We start from the raw sequence: 20,951 nt of genomic DNA, 5'->3' as shown, positions 1-20,951 counted from the left end.
GAAATTCATCGCCGCCAGGCGGTTCAAGCCAAAACAAGAATAGCGCCCATCTTTGATGTGCTGCCTAGCGGTATGCCAAGCGGTTTCTGGGAAAAACCCAGAAACCTCAATAAAATAGTGCCGAAAATAGATGAGAAACATGCAATTTCAATCAAGCAATGCACAGTATAGGGTTCACGACTAAAAACACGCAAAAACAACTCCCCTTACCTGGATTCCTTGCTCCAAATTCGAATTTGTGTGCGTGTGTCTAATCCAATCACTTCCTTGCCTTTGTTCTCTCTCCAACGATGGTTTGCACTCAACTTCTTGGCTCCACAAAACCCGAATTTCTCTGGAAAAACTATGCCCAACCCTCACACGAAAAATGGCAGCGCTCCCTTCTCTCTCAAGGTTCACTCACCCTTAATTACCATTTAATTCCTTAAAACGAAATTTAATTATAATTTTGGTTTAATGGTTATTCAATACTCCTTCAGAGAATGTGTTCAGCCCTCTGGATTGCCACTCTTGGCTGCTAGGGTTCCTAAACCATTTCATGTTCTTGCCAGGGAAAATTTTGGCAAAAAGAAAGTAAATTAGTTCTCAACAAGGTTTGATCCCATAACTTATCAATTACCAAAGTAAATTGCACAACCAATTCAACCAATTCATATTTGTGATAACTCCTACAATTTTAGGAATTTATCATCATGTCAAGCATTCAATATATAACATAAAAATGCATAAATTAAATAACATACAATTGGCATACATAGGACTTGAACCCAAGTCCTCTCACACAATTAAGTATTCTCAACCATTTGAGCTAGTACTTTTCCACATCATAGCTCCCTGCATTAAATTCTTTAAATGCTTCTATTACCCACAATTATTAAATAATTATTTAATTAACTATTTAATTTTCTCGGGTCTTACATCAGGTACAGATTGATGAAGAATAGGATTTTCCAGAACTTGTTGTTTTTAGCCTTATTTTGTAATTTAGAACAATTCAATTTCACACCTTTAATGAACCAAATTTTAACTTCAACTTCATCAATAAACGTTAGACTATCCAAATATATTTTATGCAACTAAAATAACTTTTTATGTCATTTTTATCTCACGAACTCAATAAGCTTAATTATCACAAATTTTGATTAAATGAATCTTTTAAGCACAAAAAATTAATTAAACCTCCAAATTTAAACATTAAATAAGGGCAAAAATATGCACTCATCAGGACTACATCATAAAAAACTTTATCTTGGTATTTACCAAAAGAGAATTGTACCTTCACTTGATTTTGAATTGTGATATCCCCATCTTCATTTAGCCAATGAAGTTTATAAGGTTTGGGATGGGGTATTATTGTAACTCACACATGCTTACCACTCCATGGCCATACTTTCAACCATAAATTGCCAATTTTTCATGCTCTTGGATCATAACCCCAAACTTCATCATGAACATATAATCCCCGTGAAGCCATATCATACTAATTTAATCACCAATAGAATTTTTCATAGGACACTAAAGAATATCCCGTAGGTACTTTTTTTTCCAATTTAATCACACATAACCCCAAAATAATTATAAGCCCAAAATCCCAACATCATTTAAAAAAAAAAAACAAAATTCCCCATTACATCATGCATTCATCCACTCAACTGAACAAAAAAAATTATCTTCAAACAAATTAGCACCCCTCTTGAGATTGTTCACCCACCAAAGAAAATAACATTACTTTTCACATACCCCAGCATCACACAATAAAATATAAAGCAGTTTCCCTTACAATTCCATTTTGAAAGCTCAAGAACACAACATGTCACAAGAGAATTAAAGAGGTCAAGGATTGACAACATGTTTACAATTCCATTTAACCCATGACCACAAATCCATGACTAAGGCTTTAACCAACTATGTCACTCTTCACTTTTGTTTATAATTCTCCGTATTAATTTAACTAGTATTCCTTAAGGTCATTATCACCTTAAAAATATATTTATTTTTCCTGGTTCTTACAATTACAACTAAATTCAAATTCTCAATCAATCTAATGTTGCAACAGTTGCAACAAGAACCACTATCAATAATTAGACAACATTTATTGTTTGAAACATTACATCTTGTATAAAAGATGTTCTATCGATGTGTGATGTGGGAAACACTAGGTTGGTTGTTAAAGAGACTTCTAATCATGAAAAGGCTTCCTTCACAAGGGTGTGCATCCTCTCCAATAGAATTTTGTGAGCTCTCTCTTTCACTCTCACTAGATGTTGATTCGTCTTGGCTACTATAGAGATCAATGCCCCTCAAGATGATAGTCCTTTTGGGGGGCACTGAGTAACTATATGACATCTTCCTAAACACTTATAGCACTTGATGTTACTAGTGTGTGGATGATTCACACTTCCCTTTGTCATTTTCCTTGGCTAAGCTCTTAGGTGGTTATTCTCTTTTAAAATCTTTCTCAACATACAAACTAGATTGAGCTTGATCCTTCTTCAAAGAAGATTTTCTCAAGTGTTGTTGTTATACCTTTATACACATTTGAACTAAATCATTCAAATCTCTATAAGGTAGAAGCTCAACTCTATCTCTTATGTCAAGTTTAAGTCACTTAAGACCCTAACAAAGGTTATACCCTCAACCTCAACAATGCCCGTTATTATCATGTAAAACTTCATTTTATGCTTATATTCCTCTACAGTCATGGATCTTTGTTGAAGTCTCTAGAGTTTGTCCATGTCCATTATAGTAGGAGGGAATGTGCCTCCTTCTAAGGGCAAACTGAAGATCATTCATGTACGATATAAGGCATATGAGGCTAGGTAATCTATAACTAAATGGACAAATCCTAAGTTTAGAACTTGTATACGCTGCCCACAATGGATAAAATCGGCTAGTCCACAGCTACAAACTACTCCCAAGGCCAATAACTCACTCAAAAGAGGTTGAGCACAAACCTATAAACACAATAACCATATAATTGTTCCTTGAATTTAGAAAAAAAGGAGCGTCGAGGAAATGGAAGCACTATGGCAGTAGAACTTGCAACTTAGGAGGAAGGTCGAAGCGGAAGCAGCCTACAACAAAGGGAAGAAGAGGGAAATCCCAAGTGACTCCAAGACTCCCTTGTATGCCAATAGTACCCACGCTATAGAAGAGGAAAGAAAGTACAACCCAACTCCCTACACTATGGCCACCACGCATATTGCCACAACAAGCAAAACCAAGCGTCGACACCCTTCATAGAGGACATCATGGAAACCCCACTCCCTAAGTAATGGGAAGCCTTCACCAAGACTGATATGATGGAAACACGGATTGAGATGAGCATGTTTCCGTCTATGTAACCTAGGTGGGCCTTTACTCAATTGAGGATGATGTAATGTTGAAAAGCATTCCCTATAACACTCAAAGGTCCCACTTTAGAATGGGTCACCTCATCCCATGACGTCCTTATAACTCCTCAACGTTTGACAAGAAAAAGATGAAATGTTGAAGGCCTTCATCGACATATTCAGCAAGGTAGCACAGAAGATAAAAAACTTGATGCCAAAAATTGTTTTATAGTATATGGCCATGGCCCTAAAATCGGGTCTCTATACCGATAACCTATGCATGAAACCTTCAACCACCATGCATGAGTTATGATTGCGAGCTGCATACTACATACGTGTAGAAGAAATGAGAGAGTTAAGAAGCAAACCTCGCATTAAAGACTATAAGCTAAGAAGAAAGGGACTGACATATAAGTAGTATAGAAGGGAGGGCCTCAGCCCAAAGAACCTAAACCACCCCGATATTTGAGATACGCTACCCTAAACGTGTCGCGATCACGCGTCCTTGAAAAGGTCCTATAGACAGAACTTATACCCTTACTATGAAAGGGTTACTTTTTTATTTTTTTGGGTTGAATATATTTTTGGCCCCTTAACTTTTAGTGAAAATTGGAATTAGTCCCTCTTCGAGGAAAAACTATTTCCAATTTTCAACGAAAGTTAAGGGACAAAAAACTTTCAATTTTTAAAAATTGGGAAAATTTAAGAAGTTCACAAAATTAAGTAAAAATTTTGGGGAGTTAGATGATAAATTAATGATTCAACATTTTCATCATATTCATACTATGACATATACAATGTATTCTTTAAATTTTAGCACATTAAAAAATATATAATACTTGTCTTTTCCAGTTATACAAGAATTTGCAACGTTAATGCAAGAGTCCATAACAAAGTAATTAATATACATAAGTGCAAGTTTTCTTTTTTAATATGCGGGCTTGCAAGTCGTGGACTTATGCGGGTCAGACTATGACGGACTTGCAGGTTCAACTTCTGGGCCCGCCCCGCGTATTTTGTGCGGGCCTACTGGTCGGCCCCCTTGGCCATGCACTAATTGCCACCCCTAACCAAAGGGTATATGGATCTGCACACGATATTCCATGAAGGTAGTCTGGCAAAGATGATACCTATGTGGTACCTCGTGTTTAACGCACATACATATCCTATATCATTTTTGTTGGGAAGGCCCTCGTTAAACAAATTAGGGGTCGTAGTGTCGACCCCCCACCTCAACATGAAATTCCCGTTAATAGCTAGAGATATCGTCACCATGCATGAAGATCAGAAACTAGTAACAGAATGTTACATAGTTAACTTACGACCCCCGAGTCCAGCATTAAAGACCAATAACATTAAACAAACACTAGGTACTGAAACCATCATGGTAGGGAAAGACATAGACCCTTAAGTAGGGAAAGATGCACGGATAGAGTCAGTGGGACAAATAAAGAACTTCCCTCTCCTCAAAGGGAGAAACTTAAAAGTAGTATCTATGATGAACAGTGAGGATGAAGCAACGGTACGACGATCCCTAAGCCAAAATGCATATCTTTTTGCTTGATCATCCTCATACCCGCCAAGCGTCAACCTAGGAAGCCCCGACCAATGTCACAAAAGAATAGGACGTTGGGAGAAGAAAGACGACAAATTGCTAAGCAGGAAGTCACAAGGCTCTTAGATGCCTGATTTGTAGAAGAGGCTTAGTGGACCACCTAGCTCGCCAATGTAATATTAGTGAAGTCGAGTGATAAATGATGGATGTGCGTTGACTACACCGACTTGAAAAAAACATGTCCTAAAGATGTGTACCACCTACCTAGCATAGATCGATTACTTGACAAAGCTGTAGGAATTTGTATCTTAAGTTTCTTAGATGCCTATATCGTAAAAGCTGACCTCTAACTACTTGTGACAACCATTCTTACCACCCCTACATAACAAGTCATTTTGGGTTAATTCCTCTATCGAATCCTTCCTAATATCAGGAACCCTCTCAATGACCAACCACCCGTCCTTGAATAAGAGTCACTCAAAGAAGAGTTAAAGGTCGACTACCCTGACTACTTTAAGTGGTACTCGTCATACCTGCTTGTTTTGAAGTTCTCAAGTACTACTCTAAGTCGTACTGGTCAAACCTATTTGCTCTAAGGTTCCCAACCACCACTCTGAGTGGTACTAATTGAGCCTCCTTGTTTTTAAGTTCCCAACCACCACTCTGAGTGGTATTGGTTGAACCCGTTTGTTCTTAAGTTCCCAACTACCACTTTGAGTTGTACTAGTTGAACCCGCTTGTTCTTAAGTTCCCAACCACCACACTAAGTGGTACTAGTCAAAGATGCATGTTTTGAAGTTCTCAGCCACCACTTTGAGTGGTACTGGTTGACCTTGCTTGTTCTAAAGTTCCCAACCACCACTCTGAGTGGTATTGGTCGAACTTGCTTGTTCTGAAGTTCCCAGCCACTACTTTTAGTGGCACTGGTCGAACTTACTTATTTTGAAGTTCCCAACCACTATTCTAGGTGGTACTAGTCAAACATGCTTGTTCTATAGTTCCTTGCCACTGTTTTAAGTGGTACTAGTCAAACCTGCTTGTTTTGAAGTTCCATTCCATTGTTCTAAGTGTACTGGTTGAACCTGTTTGTTCTAAAGTTCCAAGCCACTATTCTAAGTGGTATTGGTTGAACCTTCTCATAATGAAGAATCTTTACTCCTAATCTAAGAGGTTAAACTTCCTCCCAAATAAACCAAGATAGATAAAAATGATGAAGTAAAGAGTTTGGATAACCAAACAAATTGTTTCATTAAAATTTGCAGAGGGATTATAAAACACTGCCTAATATGTTTGGTAAACTACAAAAAAGAACATACAATATTTTCTCAAAATCTAATCCTTAGTAGCATCCTTGACATTAGTCATCCTCGCGTCCATTGTAAGGTCGGTAGTAGGAGAAGGGCTCAGCCTTGTAGTTCCTTCATCACTAGCTTCACCTTGAGTAGTCTCCATCGCGTGTCTAGCTACCTTAGTGGCTTGTATCTCGTCCACATCAATGAGGCGACCCTTATACACGTCCATATCAACATTGAAACAACAATCATTGGTTAATACCTCCTTGTATATAAAATATGTTTGTCCCAAAATCTTCTGGAAACCTTCAACATGATAGCGATTACATGATGATGAAGGTTAGATTCTCAACATCGACCTCTTTCACTATTGTGTCCTTCTATGCGAGGTCATCCTTGACCTTTTTGAGGTTCTTCTCAAAATCCACACATTGAGCCTTGTAGCCCTTAAACTTCTTTAGCTCATCCTCGAGCCTCTTATTCTCTTTCTCCTACTTCGTCTACTCCTTCATAGCTTTTTTTAAGGAGCAAAAAGGTCCTTCATGGCCTTCTTCCCCTTCACTTTGTTAGATAGCTAACAGTGTAACAAAGTTGTTACCCTTTGGATCATCACCATGGCTCGCGCTTAGAACTCAAGCAAGGACTTCAAAGAGACGTGGGGGTCCACAATATCCACCATCTCCAACTTTTCCTTAGTCAAGGTGAGGTCAATACTCTTCCTCAAACAAAGGTTTGGATCCCCCATGTCGCCAAGATCAAAGACACCAACAACGACGCTCGAGGTACCAACCTTCACCATCTTCTGGAGCTAGCTCCTATTTTTCCCCTTCCCTCGTTGCTTTGAGGGGACCAACCTCTTAATAGCACTCTTCGACCTGTGAGTTTCTACCATTGGCTTAATCAAGTTGGGAACTTTGGATTGACCCTCTTTCTAAGTAACATTTATCCATCTACTTCCTCAACTTTGCAAAGATGTCTTCCTCGTCACCCACCTTAGTTGCGTGTTGAGCTATGTAGCCTACAAAAATGAATTCGCGTCAGATTAGTCAAATCATACGAAGTACAATAAAAGGTAAACTCACCACATCCTTACAATGTTGCGGGCCAGGATCTTCCTTGGCAGTTGTTCCAATACCTCCACTATCTGTCTATACTCTGCGAACAATGATCTTTTAGGAACCCTATCCTTACACCTATAGGGATTGGCCGTTGAGTAGAAAGGAAATTTCGGCTGACCTCTATCATCATAAAAGTATGATCTCCTTGCCTATATCACAGCAATTTTGAAGAACCCATCCTTAAACTTCTTAACAGATTGGGAATACCCATTAAATAGGCATGAGTTAGACCTCCCTATCAAAGACAACCACTTCACCAAACCCTTAGGCCGAGTAACATAGAAATAAACAAAACTTTCTAAGGTGGAGGACAAATGCAAGGCTTGACAAATAAGCTGGAATGTTTCTAACTCACCCTAACTATTGGGGTGAAGTTGCATAGGAGTAACGTTTAGAAAATGGAGCAGACCCATGGTGGACTCGTCAAAGGGCAATCGAACATGCAAACATAGGAACAAAGACAAATAAACATAAAAAAACTCGTCGTTGTCCCTCTCATGACCATGGCATACTCTGTCATGACACCAACCCTATTAAGGGAGACGATATCATGACTCATTTCCTAGTAAAAAATGTATATACTATTTAACCCAGATATCAACAACTTCGACCAATGAAACTTAGACGAAGTAGCTCGGACCTCCTCATGATCCTTATCATACCAAGTCCTCAAATGGTGGATTTCTCGGCAAGCTCCTTCATAGGAGTCTCCTTGTTTTCCCTTATGACCTCAACATTCACCTTGAAGTAGAATCACTAGACTCCTCCAAAAGCCGACTACTACTCGGTCCTTCACTACCACTAGCATTAGAACCACTAACCGACATACCTAGTAATTCAATTTTATAAGCAATAAGGTAGGATTTCTTGATAGAGATGAGAACTGTAGTAAGTCACTCAGAAGTTGTGTAAAGCAAATGCCCCAGCCCTCTCTAGTTGTAGAAGGAAAGAACGACGATATACCAATGTAAAATTTCAAATCAATTGGCCAATACTCAAGGTTTAGTAATTGCTTAGTCTCAAAGACAAAGCCTAACTGATCTAGCATAAGGCAATGCACTCGCTTGAATGGGTCAAGATCCTCCACTTGATGAGGGCCTTGGGGATTGAAGCTTTGTGTTAAGTACAAAGTAAAGACCTCCAACAAGGTAGGATTGTAAGGAGGAGCTTGACTTTTAAGAAACGCACCCTTAAACCCCTTGCAGGAGGAGTGGAGCAATGTTAACAGATCTTAATCACTTGCCCTGCTTAAGGACAACCACATCTACCTTTGAGGATTCTTTAACATAAAAAAGTATAGAAATGTATTAGTGGTAGGAACAATACCGAAGTAGATGTGATTAGTCATTATTTTCATTTATTCTAATACCTTTTTTGTGCCCATCTTGATGAATATATAATGCTTAATTATCTATTTTTAGTACATTTTCATCTATTGGGCTTTATTAAACCATTATTATGATTTTTGATTAATTTTGGATTATTTTGTGTAATTTTTGTTCGTAATTATTTTTAGGTATTTTGTATGAAGTAGTTTTAGAGCTTGGATTCTAATCTTAAGATGAAGAGAGAGAGTTGCCATTTCATTCCCACATCATTACCATGTCTGCGCCATGTCAATTTGCTTGTCCACGTCATTGGGCCAACATTTTGGGCCTATAGTGACTTTTTTGTAATTCTTAAGCATGTTGTGGCATATTTATAATTATGAGGGATATAATTTATGTGACCACATTTTTAGAATTTTAGGGAGCTTTCTTCATAATTATCTTATTCCTCATTTTGAACCAATCACGTTTTGGAGAGCACCCATTTGGGAATTTTTCGTTTTCTTCATTTTGTTTCCATTAGAGTGCAACACAACTTAGGATTTTCATTTTCTTACTTTTGAATTCCATTTGTTCCTTCTTCTGTTACACTTATAATGAAATCATGTTAATCTTTTCTTAGTGGTTTGATTGCGGTTTCATAAGAGTTTTTGGATAGCGTATTTAATTGGGTAATCTGGATAGGTGGAATTGCAATCGAATTAGAGAATCAATGCATTTTTATAAACTATTTTATCAAAATTGAAATTACGTTTTCACTCTATGTTACATTTCTAAATCTGCCACCCCCTTTGGTTTGTGTTGTGTTTCCATCTGGAACCTTTGATTGAAAACATTGGTCACTAGGAGACAACCTTAGGATCACTTCCTAAGTACTACATTAATATTGTTTTATTTGATTGGATATGACCTCGATCAAGGTGAACAAGATATTGAAAGCTCAGATAAAGGCCTAACTGTTATAGTGAAGTTGAGACGATGCCACATTTAAGGCGATTAACAACTCCTTTTCAAAGGAACTCAATGGTAGCCGGAAATTGAGCTTCGAGAATAAAGTGGAGTAAAAGAAGCTAAATCTACCAAATAGATCACTCAAGTTACTAGCACACACCAGCTCATCTAAATCACTGAGAAACGAGGGTATCCTTCTCGCCACTCTTGTAAGGGCATGTTTGTGACAAAATTGGTTGACTTGGTGGTCTGAACTAAAACTAGTGGTTTTTCTCTAAAGATCCAATTTAGCCCAAGGAAATTAAGATTTGTACACAATTGTCATCTAAAACCCTATAAACCTAATTAGAAACCTAGAAACTCAAAACCAGAAACCTAAAATTCAAAATCAAAAACTCATGCGCCAAAAGTCAGAGACGCGCCTAGCCAACCAAGCACTATGCAAAGGAAAAATCACCAAAATACAAACATGACAGTTTAAAAGGAAAAGAATAATGCAAGAACAAAATGGCTTGTGAAGTACCCATATTCCACAAAAATCCAAAAAATATAAGATGAATCGCTTATTTAAGGGGGGGAGGAAGCAAAGATCGTAGAGCAAAAGGGAAAAATGTCACAGTTGATTAGGAGGCAAGGTTACTAGCAGTAACAAAGAACTAGCCAAATGAGGAAATTGAGATAAAATGGGCATACCAGAAGGAAAGGGAAGTTAAATTGCAGTGAAGAAGGAAGTGTTCGACAACAGTTGAAGCGTTTCAAATTATTTGAGGGTGGCAATTATGTGTCTAGTGGAGAGAATAAAAGATCATTTGACAAGATAACACATGTTGAGTCAAAAATACAAAAGGTCGCACATGAGGGTTATTATCTTAAATATACCCATGCGATTTCCAAGGGAAGGATGTTAGGTGAGCAAAAGATCTTAGAATAAGGATGATTCATTACAACCTTTACACCTCAGGAGGGCTCAAGGTTGGAAGGTTGTTAGAAACCAAATAAAGAAATAAAAGAAATTATAATATAGAGGAAAAATGTGATTTTTAAATTTTAAAAAAGTTTTTAAAACTAAATTAATATAAATAAATTAATAATATATCAATATAATTTTTAAAAATATATAGAAAATAAAATAAAAAATTAAACGTTGGAAGAGTCGTGGCTCCCCGTTAATGCTATGGTCTGCCCTTGGCGAACGATCAAACAAACACCAAAAGAAAGGAAGAAAAATGTTTTCCAAATTTTAATTTTGTTTTTTTATTATTATTAATATTAATATTTTTAAGAAAATATTATTTTATGTACAAAAATGGAGTAAAATGTGTGTGAACCATGATTAGAAAAAAAGTAGAGAACTAGAAAAAAGAAAAGAAAAGAAAAGAAGAGGGATTAAGGTGTGTAAATAAAAGGTATGTGGTGTGAATAACAAATAGTATACCCCAACCCAGAAAAAGATAAAAGGAGGTGGAGTGTGTGTTGTGAAGCGCAGATGCAGGAAGTAAATGCTTCCCAAACCCAATTTAATAGCAAGAACAAAATAAGTGTGGCTTTAACTAGTGCATAAATTAATGTTACAATCCAATACAACAGAGAAGGGTTCAAAGATAAAAAAATAGAGGTGCAAAAATCAAATAATATAAGTTAGCCCAAATTTCTTCATCCTTCAAAACACAAAAACCAGTTTTTCATCTCTAAGATCATGAGTATTCCCTGCAATGTCAATGGCTTCACCCTTTTCTTTATGAATGAGTCGATGCTTCTTTTTCCCCACCAGTGGCACCGACATCATACAGAAGCCTCATCAGAGTTGCTCGTGTTCCACTAATATTCAATACCTTTGCGCGAACTCTTCTTCAACTTTGTAATTGCGACCTTGAGTATCACCAGCGAAGACCAGTCCCAAGTCATCACCAACGCTGCCACAGTGCTTGAACGGGACCACCTATCTCCCTCATGCAAGAGTTCCATTGTTGTGTGTGTTGTGTTTCAATTAGTGAATGGAGACTTATGCCCATGTAGTTATCAATTGTGTTTCATAATGAGTAACTCAAACTTTCATCCTAGTGTCTGAAGGTGTGCGTGTTTCACCTTTGTGGACCCTTGATATTTCCTTTTCATAGAGCTCCATATTGCTTTTGAAGTGCTCTTGTCTAGAGTGGTTTCAATAATATCTCTATCAATGGTTGAAAGAGAAAATTCTTGACTTTCAAGTTCTTGAGTTTGGCCTCTTTGATAGTCTTTCGTTGTGCCTCAACTGTTTGGGTTGTAGGAATTGGTATACCTTCATCTATCAAAATTCATAGACCATCAAACTTTTGAATGGCTGGTTGGACAATTGTTTCATACAACAAACATATTTAAACTTTGAGATATCTTCTTTTTCTCAAACTCACTCATGCATTGTGATTGCGTTGGTTTCGCTTTGTGCACACTTTGCACAAATTCTCTTCACACTCGATCTTTGTCTCACAAGTGAATGCCACACTCCCCTCACACAATTTGCTATTTTCACTCTTTTCTCACACTGTATCAGACCCCTTACGGAGCTCTGATACCAATTGTTATAAACTGGAAATAATATAAGATAAGATATGATACCAATTGCTATTTGTTGTTTATTGAATTGAATGACAATGGCTTATATAGCCCACAAAATAACAATGCATAGTAAAACTACTCCACGTAATATTGCAACAACCCATATTTTGTGGTACCAAATCGAATAACAAGAAAATAATCCTAAAAATAAAGACTTATTCAAAATCTGTTAAAAACAACTTACGACTTAACATTACTCAAGCTAGATTTTAAACTTAACATTAACGCCCAAGTTCAATTATGTTGTATGTTCAATTCAGCAATCAAATGATTTGGGTGTTTTAAGCATTGATGAAGTGCATGGAAGTCTTTTGGTGCATGAGCAACACATGCAAGGATTCTAAACAAATGAATAGGTCTTGAAAATAACAAATGATGATAGACCTCCCAAGGGTAGAGGGACACAACAATAGAGGAGGTAGGGGCAGAGGCAGACAATCATTTAATAAAGAAACCATCGAATGCTTTAAATGCCACAAACTGGGTCACTTTCAATATGAGTGCCCAAATTGGGAGAAAAAGGCTAATTATGCGGAGCTTAAAGAGGAAGAGGAAGACAAAGAGCTCTTACTCGTGGCATATGAAGAGTTACATCAAACCATCCATGAAGAAGTATGGTTTCTAGACTCCGGTTGTAGAAATCACATGACAGGAAACAAGGAGTGGTTAACAAAAATGGAAGAGGGATTATCAAGAATGGTAAAGCTTGGAAAGAATATTACTATGACAATGGTAGGCAAAGGCAACATCCACGTACAAATTAATGGTATTACACATGTAATATCTAATGTTTACTTTGTCCCTGATCTTAAAAATAATTTATTGAGCTTAGGCTAACTTCAAGTAAAAGGGTGTCCATATTAATACAACATGGCAGTTGTAAAGTGTTTCATCTAGAGAAGGGGTTAATCATGCACACAAGCATGAAGGGAAATCAGATGTTTTATGTAACAACCATTGTAGCACCCAAAGATCCCATGTGTATGCAAACTAAAACTGCCTCAGAAAAGGAAATCCACCTGTAGCATTACCGATTTCACCACCTCAATTATAAAGGACTAGATACACTTGCATGCAAGAAGATGATCATTGGGCATCCATTGTTAAAATCCCCAACAGAAATTTGTACCACCTATCTCATTGGAAAACAACAACGAGCTTCAATACTAAAGAAAAGCTTGTGGAGGGCCATGCGGCAACTTCAACTGATTCATGCTGATATTTTTGGTCCTATAACATCAGCTTCAAACAACAATAAAAGGTATATATTAAACTTCATTGATGACTTTTCCCGTAAAACATGTGTCTATTTTTTGCAAGTTCACCATGTTCAAAAGATTCAAAGCCTGTGTTGAGAAGGAAGTTGGTGCATCCATCACTTATCTCCGAACTGATCGCCGAGGAGAATTTACCTCAACAGAGTTTACAGATTTCTGCAAGGATCAAGGAATTGTAAGGCAACTAACCGCTGCCTACACGCCTCAATAGAATGGACTCACTGAATGAAGAAATAAAATACTCATGAATGCAATACGAGCAACATTGAGCAAAAGACAAGTCCCCAAAGCTTTCTAGCTTGAAGTAGAAAAATGGTGGGTCCATGTACAAAACAGGAGTCCAATTTCAGCAATGGACCAGAGAACTCCAAAAGAAGTATGAAGTGGTGAAAAACCAAAGGTGGATTACTTCCGAGTCTTCGGATGCTTAACGCATGCTCATGTACCAGATCACAAAAGAAGCAAGCTTGATGACAAGAGCAAAATATGTGTCTTTCTTGGTGTCAATGATGAATGTAAAGCAGATAAACTATTTGATCCTACAACAAAAAGGGTCATTAAAAGAACAAACGCGATCTTTGAGAAGACAAGAGTTGGAACTGGCAAGGAGCCGAAGAAAGCCAAAGAAATAATACACTGAATTGGGAGGAAGACATAAGTGTAAGAGAAGACCAAGAATCTATGCAACGTGAAGGAGTCAGCATCGATGATCCCAGATCACAACCAAACAACGAGGAGCAAGACTACCTAGTTGAAAGGAGGGCAATACGGCACAGAAGAAAACGAACTTAGATGGTAGATTATACAAACTTCTCTATCAAAGAAGCAACCTATTGTAAGCTTATCTACCACGAAAGCGGAATACATTGCAGCAACATCTTGTGCTTGCCAATGTATTTGGATTAGAGTAGTTCTAGAAGAACTTGGAGTTGAAGAGAAGGAAGCGGCTGACATAGTCATATTATTGACAATAAGTCCACCATTCAATTGTCCAAGAATCCAGTCTTTCGTGGCAGAAGCAAACACATTGCAATACAATTTCATTTTCTCAGAGATTTGGTAAAAGATGCAGTTATGAGGTTATTGCAATCCTGAAAACCAAGTTACAGATATAATGATAAAACCTTTAAAACTTGAAAGGTTTGAAAAGCTTTGTGGCATGCTTGGAGTCATGAAGATCAATGGAATAAGCTAGTTGAAAATGTATCTAGATTAAGGGAGGGAATGTTAAGTTTAAAATCTAGCTTGAGTCGGTTTAAGTCGTAAGTTGTTTTTAACAGATTTTGAAGGAGTCCAAATTTTTAGGATTAGTTTCTTGTTATTCGATTTGGTACCACAAAATATAGGTTATTACCATATTATGTGGAACAATTTTATTATGCACTGTTATTTTATAGGCTATATAAGTCATTGTCATTCAATTCAATAAACATCTCATTCCTTCATCATATCTTATATTATTTCCGGTTTATAACATGGAGGAAAAGATCATGTGCTTTGGTTGCTGTGAAGAGGAAATTGTTGGTTCTAATTATGGTTTTGTGTGTGTATGATTGTGTCCTATAGGGGAAAAATGTTGAAGAGGTTGTGACGAGAGGATGGATCGTATATGATGTGAGGAACAAATGTATAAATGAAGGGGATTTGGAGAATGAGAAGATGGTGGAGGGTGGCCAATTTAGACCTTGTTGGACGAAGAACCATGATGAATAAAATGAACATCCCTTCTTTGGGAAATGGAGGTTTTTTAATGTATATGAACTAGATGACAAGAAATCGTTCGCTCGTACTACCAAAACATTTTTTTTTCAATTTTTAAATTTTGAATAGTTAATAAAAACTGGAAAATCTAATAATACTATTTTATCACATTTTTTTAATTCATTTTTAATTTAAAATATATCCATATTTATTTAATTTTTAAAAAACAAAATTTGAAAATAAAAACTCTTTTTAATCAATCTTTAAAATCTTTTTAAAATTATCTTAACATATAAGAAAATATACCATTAGCACAATTACATAATTACCCTACTTCTTATCTTAATACATGTTTCTTTTAATGGTATTTTAGTGATTTTGCACCCTACTATCACTGAATTTATCGAACTATCTCAATTGTTTTCCTTAATATAAAAAACATTGACACTCAATAAATATCCTTACTATCCTTCTTTATTTATAAAATTGTCTCTCATTAAATACCCTATTACTATTATTAGTATTATAATTATTATCATTAGTTATTATTATAATTATTATTACTGTTATTATTATTAATAATAATATTATTAATATAATTATAATATGATTAATATTATTATTAGTATTAGTAATATTATTAATATTATTTTTTGAATTAATATTAATATTAATATTAGTAATATTACTATTTTAATTAGTATTACTATATATTGTTCACTATTTTTATTACATTTTTATACCGTATGTATATTTTTTATTATTTGTAATTTTATTTTATCTCTTATTAATTTTTTCAATATTGAATATACAATTAATTATTTTTACTACAATATTATGTTGTAGATATATTTTTAATTCAATATTTTCAATTTTAATGACTATTAAAGTTTTATTTAATTTTAATATTTTTACTACATTTTTATATAATAGATATATTTGTATTATTTATAATTTTAATACTACTTGATGAGCCTATTAATACATATTGGATGACTATGTTCATTTATTGATTAGACGAGTCTAGCAATATATATATTTGAAAAATATATTCGTACACATATTAGACAGGTGTATTAATGTACATTAGATGAGTTTGTATCTTAAATAAATATTTATTGGACAAGTATATTTTAAATAATTAAATATATTACCAGTTAAAGTAGGGGTGTCAAAGTGACATGGATTGGCTTACTACAGGTTGAGCTAAAAATGGGTTAGTTCAAGCCAATCCACTTTTCAGTGTGCCAAAAATTTTGCAACCGAGCCTGACCCACCACGGGTTGGTGGATTAATGGATTGGCTCACTTACGAGTGTTTTTTTTATAATTCATTTTATATATTTATTTCATAACAATAAATCAAAATTTACTATTTATTTTTTATAATTGTTAAATCAAAGTATCCTCCTAATTTTTGAAATATTATAATAAAGATAATAGTTAAAGATTAAAAGTATCAACATATATAACCTAACAAACAAATAAATTAAATATTCAAACTATTCGAATATTATTGATCAACATTCTAGTATTTAAAAATATCAAATTGTAAACTTATATATTTAGAAGTAGTAAAATAATTATAATAAAAAAATTAAAAAAAATTAATAGTGTTGTTGGTGGGTTGTGGGTCAATCTTGCTTCAACCCGGCTCGTACCTGTTTAACTCGTGGGTTAAGTGAACAAGGTTATGTTCAACCCAATTTTGAAAAAAATGAAATTTTCTCAACACAACCCGGCTCAAACTCGTCGTGAGCCTGATTAGTTCACGAATTGAAACTCATTTTGACATCCCTAAGTTAAAGTATTACTTCGTGTGGGAATGACGAATAAACCCTCCCCTATGGGTATTGCTCGAATTCGTCCACGCTTTGACAGGAAATCCCCACATTGATTGGGTATGGTATGGGTACAAGGAATTCCCAACTTTAAAAATTAGGTATGGGGATGGGATGGGGATGTACGTATCCACCCTGTCCCCATCCCTATACCTGCCATAATACCCGTCCCCGTCATATCTTCGTTCCCGTTTAAATTATTAAAATACTCATAGTCTATTAAGTAACCTTACTTGGTTGGGCTTTGATCTAGTAATCCTAATTACCTACTAATTGTGATTAGTTACATGATCTGAGGTTATTTTCCTTTGAAATGATTAAGCTGACATGGTTTAACTAGTTGGTATGAGTACATGTGGTCCTATTGGGCCGACATGTACCCAGCTAGGTCGTGTATTGGATGATTCCTCTAGATGGGTGGTCTTTAGCAGCCATTCTGAGAATTGGTATCTTGGGAAGGACGAGGATGAGTAGTTCTTTGTTCAGGACAAGGATGACGGCGATTGGCCTTTTGCCGAGGACATGTGTCTAATCACCTTTCTAGGGTTACTTTATATGGTTGTTTGTCATAGGGGGCAAGGACATATGGTCCCTTGTTTGGGACGAGTAGTCTACCATCTACGGTTGTCTATTAGGGACGTGTAACCTGGTGGAAGTGGTGGTGGCAGTGGTGAAGAGTCATAAAATAGAGGGTGAGACTAAATTGAACAAATTTAACTAAAATAGGACTTATTTGAACAAAACACAACCAATAATAATGTGAACAGTGCCACATCATGTGAACAATGCCATCTTGTACACTCTATCGTTATCAATTTAAACAGCGTTAACGAAAATGACAAAATCGAACATAATTTACGAAATCAGGAACCAAATTGAAATCACAAAAATAGGACCAAATTGAACAAACTGAATCAAAAAAGGGACCAAAATAGTATTTAAACCTATAACTTCTATTACCAGATAAAATAAGAGTTTTCATTAGAATTTAAAATTTTAAAGTAAAGAGACATTTAAAATATTTTTTAATTTGAGTATTTATTTTCTTTTTATATTTTCTTAAAAATATTTTAAATTTTATCAACTATGTTTTAATAGTGTTTGCAAATTTAATAAATGTTTTGGTTTTCATGAAATTTTATCTGGTATTCTAATTTGAAATGTTTATAATTGAAATATATACAATTATAATTTCATTCTAAATATTTTATATTAAAGAAACAAACTTCCTCTTAATATTGAATATGTAATAATATTATATTTCTTTTATCGTAATTTTGTATTATTTTAATAAAATTAATTAATTGATATTGAAATAGTAAGAAAACAAGTACGAGTATAGATACAATTATATACATGTTACTCAGTGGAAATGAATATGAAAAGAATTTGATATCTATTAGATTTAAGTATTGAGATATGATAAATGTTTTTTGTCTATAAATAGTTATGAAATAACAAAACTCGTGTTCCCTTTGTCATAATTTCACGCAATAAGACATTGTCATTATATTACATAATTATAGCATTGACTCAACCAACAAAACCGTGCAAAGTCATAAATACAAAGTGATCCATATAGCCTCGGTCAATGTTTTATAAAGAGGAAATTGCACATGATTTCTCTCATTGACCTTTATTAAATGAAAAATATACATAATAAAATGATACTAACTCTTTTATAATTTTTAAATAAATATTTTCTTTTTATATTCTCAATAAATAATATCTATTTCTTAATTTCTTAAATAAAATTACTCACTTCCCTTATTTTATTAATATTCACTAAAACTTAAATAAAAATTAAAAAAAGTCAAGTTTCAAAATATTAATATCAAAGGATTTCTTATAAATAAAATATTAAATTATTTATTTAATAGAGTATATTCTTGTTGTTTTTCCTAAAATGCCATCTACCATGATAGGAAACCATATAATAAAAATTCTTATTTGATCTTCACTTTATTCGAAAATCAACAATTGTAGTTTCACTTACCAAATGTAAGTTTTTTTTATATTATATATTTTAAATCAAATCAAATGACATTAATTAAAAATTTAAGGGAAATTTCTAGTTTTTAAAACCAGTTATAAGAATGGATAATTATACAGTGAAAGGAAGACAAATAGATATTGTTCGAATTTATTTTCATTTTGACCGAAAATTTTTGAGTATGAGTATGAAGAATACTCGACTTTTTCAATTGGTATAGGGATGAGAATATACATATCTATCATGTCTTCCTCTCCATATTCGCCATAATACTCATCCTCGTCATATCTCGTTCTCGTTTAAATTATTAAAATACTCATTATATATATATATATATATATATATATATATATATATATATATATATATATATATATATATATATATATATATACTACTATACATACTACACACTTATAATTTTTATTTCTTCTAATAATTGTTTGGCTTGTCATCAAATTTATTCGCATTTTCAAAATATTTTTTGTCTTATCATAGTCTTTATGTAATTATGTTCAAATGATATATTTCAAATAAATATTGTTTATGTCTCACTTTTGAATATTTCTACTCTTTTATAATATTTGTATATTTTCTTTTCACATTAAAATGTTTAACACTCTCAATGTAGTTAGCCTCAACCTTTCATTTACTAGGAATATACAAAATTTATCTTCTATATTCTATTATTATTAACTTTTGTTTGATTTGAAGAATTCTTTCTTTCGTTAAAACAATTTTTGTTATCTCTCAACCATCCAACTAGGTTAATATTTAAAAAGTTTTATTAGATCTCTAACATAGTTTGTTGTTTATTTGTATCATGTAGAATACTATTTTGATATGTTTTAAATAATTATTTTTATTTTCTACCTCATTATCATATGTGTAATTATTGTATCAGTATAATTGTGTAAATAAATTTTATTTACTATAATATAATAATTTAATGTAACTTTCATAAATCTTTTTTATTACCATCTAACATATATTGAAATTTAAAAGATTAAATATCTATGTTAACATTTTATTATTATTAGTTTAATATTTGTTCTCTATGTGGTTTTGATGATGTATTATAATTTTTTTTAGTATATAAAAAAAAGAGATTTAGTTAAAATTTATAAAATTGAAGTAAATAGACATTTAATATATTTTAAATTTGAATATTTGTTTTTCTTTTATATTTTTAAAAAATATGTTTAAATTTTATCAACTAGGTTTCATTAATATTTACAAATTTAATAAGATTTTGATTCTCATAAAATTGTATTTGATATTATAATTTTAAATTTACATAATAATTATTTATTTTTAAATATTTAATATTAAGAAAACTATTTTTTTAATATTAAATATTTAATAATATGATTTTATTTATCATTTTATAAAAATTAATTAATTAATTAATATTAACACTATAGAAAACCATATATAAATATAGATACAAGAATATATTCATTATCTGATACAAATAGAATATCGATTGATTTTAGACGTAGAAATGAAAATAAATTTTGACAAACTTTTCTATTTAAGTTAAAAAGTATTATTTTATTATTTTATTTTAATTAAAAAATAAAGGCTTAAATACTTTTTTGGTCCTCATTTTTGTAGTGTTTGTTGCGAATGGTCTTCATTTTGACAGGATGTTTAAAATGGTCTTCATTTTTAACGAATGTTTAAAATGGTCCTCATTTTCGCAATTCGTGTTTTATTTGGTCCTTTGCTGTAATGCCGTTTAAATCATTAACAGAGCATTGTACAAGTGGCACGGTTTGTATTAGGGTGTGTTATGTGTACTGTACAAGTGTGGTAATTAGATATTTAGGGTTAAATAAGTGAGCTAGGGTTTTGGTAAGGAATGTTTGCGCAGTTGGTGAGTTTTGGCAATCTTGTTCCTCCATTCCCAATTGGTGTTGCTGCAATCTTCCTGTAATCCCATTATATAGGTATGTTACGGTCCCAA

This window comes from Vigna unguiculata, chromosome 3, assembly GCF_004118075.2.
Source record: "Vigna unguiculata cultivar IT97K-499-35 chromosome 3, ASM411807v1, whole genome shotgun sequence".
Lineage (NCBI taxonomy): Eukaryota > Viridiplantae > Streptophyta > Magnoliopsida > Fabales > Fabaceae > Vigna > Vigna unguiculata.
The sequence above is the reverse complement of the archived record's forward strand: the minus strand, read 5'-3'. Positions refer to the sequence as shown.